Source organism: Cryptomeria japonica, chromosome 7, assembly GCF_030272615.1.
Source record: "Cryptomeria japonica chromosome 7, Sugi_1.0, whole genome shotgun sequence".
NCBI lineage: Eukaryota > Viridiplantae > Streptophyta > Pinopsida > Cupressales > Cupressaceae > Cryptomeria > Cryptomeria japonica.
The window spans coordinates 774,274,648-774,278,418 of NC_081411.1; positions in this window are offsets into that span (position 1 = coordinate 774,274,648).

Consider the following 3,771-nt stretch of genomic DNA (forward strand, 5'->3'; position numbering starts at 1 on the left):
CTAAATAAATCTTGAGCACAGAATTAATTCTTTAATCATCAAAAGTCGCATGGCAAATTAATCACTCAATATTAATTATATATTTATTTAATTAATTGATCATTCCAAGTAAATCATTTTAAACAATTATCTTATTTATTTTATTAAATATCCTAGCATATTTAATTAAATAAATCAATTTGCCACAAATCCTCAAAAAAAGAAAATAAATCAAAAAAAGGAATTAATTGACAAAAAAAGAATTAAAATTTGAGAAAAGAATTCAATTGGAGATAATCTTGAAAAACAAATTAAAAATTGATATATAATCTCAAAGAAAGCAATTAAAACAATTAAATATTAAAATTGAATGAAATAGAGAATAAATCAGTTTTTTCCTAATTTTATCTTAATTTTAGTTCAATTTCCTTTAAAACTAAGAAAAGCATCCAATCACATCAATTCACCTGGATTGTGCTTCCTCTTGGAAAATCTTGATCGCTCATCATCATTTGATCTCAATTGTTGGTTTCTTTCAGAATTTTCTATAAATTTAGGCTCTCATCTCTCATTCAAAAATCCTTGAGAATATATTGTTATTATGTTGTTTTTGCTCTAGGTTCATTGAGAATTTGGATTGAGATATTGCATATTAGTTATTTCATATTGTTTAAATCATTTAGTTTAAATATTCATATATTGCTTAAATCATGTTAGATTAATCTTGCATTCATCTACCTTAAATCCATGCTCATATAGATTAAAAATCCTTTGTTTAGGTGTTGTCTAGTCACTGGAATAGCTTAGCAATCTAAGAGCAATCTAAACTCGCATCTACTAGAAGGCAATGGGTCGCTTTGTAATGGTTTATTATTCATTGATTATTGATTTACTAACCATGCATATAATGACTTAATTGAAGTGTTGTGTATTCCAGATACAGATACAGGTCCACTTTTCACACACACACACACACATTAGCAGCAACTCTAATACAATTATTAGCATTTGAGGCCCCAGTTGGCCTTATTCAAATTTAAATCTCAACATCAAGTTTATGGATGACTTCTTCATCAACATTACCCTCAATGATGAATTTGGGGAAATAACATGACCCATTCTTATCAATCCATGCAATGGACCTATTGGTTCCCAAACGGGTTTACACTGCAAGAGGTAGAAACCAAGTTGATTCTTCAAATACTCATGGAGAATCCAACTCCAACAATTAAAATCCTCGAGAACTTGGACCAATTGACAAGGATTCTGCTAATCCTTCTACACTTTGGGCTTTGCAAGACCCAAGAGGGTGATCCCTTAACAAATTTGTGATTTCTACGCCACACTCACGAATTATGCTAAAACAAAGTAGATAATCTCATATATGGCCTCAACAGAAGGGAAAATGGTCAAGAATGGCAAATTCTTTAGTGATCCTCAACCTTATCTAGAGCATGAGATAGTAGGACACCTCAAACATACATAAAAACTTGGAAATATGTCTTGATTTTAATGATTTATGACAAACCATAAGTGAAACAAACAAGAAGTTGATAACCTAATGACATCTGCTAGCATATACCAGTGCCTTACTCCATTGGGCTCCGAGTTTCTAAAATATCACTAAAACTTAACAAAAAATTATCTAATAGTTGATTAAATCTTAAACAATACTGCCTTATAGTATCATTTTATTTGCAATTTCTTACCCAGACTACTTATCAAATCCTAGTACAAGATTTATCCCTCTATAATCTCATTCAAGCATTTTAATTAACCCCTTAGATTAAAGCATGAAATGAAAAATTGCATACATGGTAACAATGCAACAAGCAAATGAAACCCTTGATTCCATTAACTCAAAAGAAGATAAAATCATACACAGGAGAGAAAGGATTTTGAAATTATATCTATTTTATGTTCAAAAGCTATCATCTATAAAATAACCGAATACATTTTAGTTATAAAAAACCCATTAGAAATTTGAAACTGATGACTATCTTCTATTTTTCTCTGCAAAATGACATTACAATTCTTTGTTATTTACTCATGACTTCTCAAAATTGGAACCTAATCCTGCAGACCGGACCTAGACAAGAGACCCTATTCAATGATTTTGGAACCCTTTCTAATGGCCTTGATTTCCCTACTATAGAAAATAAGGGATCAACAAGCTTGAGGGCAAGATACACATGCTATCTAGAATGAACAAGCCAAGAAAGCCATATGCAATTCTGTTATAAAATATTCCTTAAAACTACCCATACGTTGGCACCCGTGATAAAATAGAATCACAATTTGTAACTGAACATTGGTAGAAACAAAAGTGCTTGAGTTGTGTCATTATCATCCTGATCTCTTCAATCGGACTGTGAGATGCTTCGTTCTATCCTACAGAGCATTTCCCTTCTCGGAAGGGGAACTAGATCCTGGCAAGAAGTAAAATTGCCCCCAAATTAGAGGAAGATCTCCAACCTTTATGCCCAGGATCAAAGAAAGTGGAAGGAGAAAATTATAGGGAAACATAATATGTTGGGGAGGGGTCGCAACTTGCATGTCATCATAGAGATGACTGGTTGCCGCTCCCCACTCAAACAAATCTTTTTTCATTCTCCTGTGGGCTCCTTCCTCACACCCCCTTTGAAAGTCCTTTGAACATTCACAATCCCTCTGACAATAAGAAAACTCACACAAGAGAAAGAACATCCATCCGGTATCAAAAAACACACAACAACTCCATGCATGATACTGCTCGAACATCATCTTCTTCTGTGATGAAAAACCACTCTTCAGAAAGAAAAGAGGCTTCTTTTCTCTTCTACCAACTGAACTACCACCTTATTGTATTTATAATTAAAATCACTTCACTTGGCAGTGTTTGTTCATGCAAAAACAATCTTCCCAAATGCTCACTTCTATCTATTCATCATGCTAGCTATGAACTGGGGATATCGTGCATGTCAGACCCAGGACACCATCGAATTCCAGCTTTTTCAGAAGGAAAATTAATCCACTGCTTTTCTATCAAGATTCACCTTACATGGATGATTTTGTTTTGATCTTCTCCTCCTGGGACTGTGTAACTTTGCTTCAGAATTATTTTAAAACACCAGATTATCCTCTTTTAGATCTTCTCAAAGAAAGATTTTTTTTACCTTATCCCTCCATGAGAATCCCTGACAACAAGCAACCTTTGATTTTACCAAGAATTCTGTGATCTTTCATTTCCATCTCAGAGGTTATCCAAATTCTCTTATGCCTTTGAAATTGTTGTCCTTGCTTGTAAAATCAATTTTGACTCAATACAAACCTTCATAAAACTAGCCTTGTGAAATGATTCGACATCCAATCATACTACCTTGTCGCTATTTTCTCCAATTTGACAAGCTTACACTGTCCATTCTAACTTTCCCGTGCAGATAAAATACCATTCCTTTACAACGCCCTTATAAAAATTGTTTGAAACTCTGTCGTAAATCCTATCCATCTCAGCGAATCACATGATCATCATCAGTCAATCTGACATTGACCTTCCATGTGGCAAACGGGTCCAACCAAAGTATCACTTTGGCATAGCCAACTCACCGCTTACTTCACCTTGGTCAACGACCCCACCTTTGGCTTTTTATAGCCCGCATTGGACACATAACATCATCTCATAATGTCGCGGTCCATAATCCCCTTGCATCTCTTGATCACAGGGTTATGAGGGTCGTTGGATCGACTCAGTTTACCTACCAGCCACAATGACTGCCTTCTTAAGTCCCTTAACAATTGAGCAACTTTTTTGCA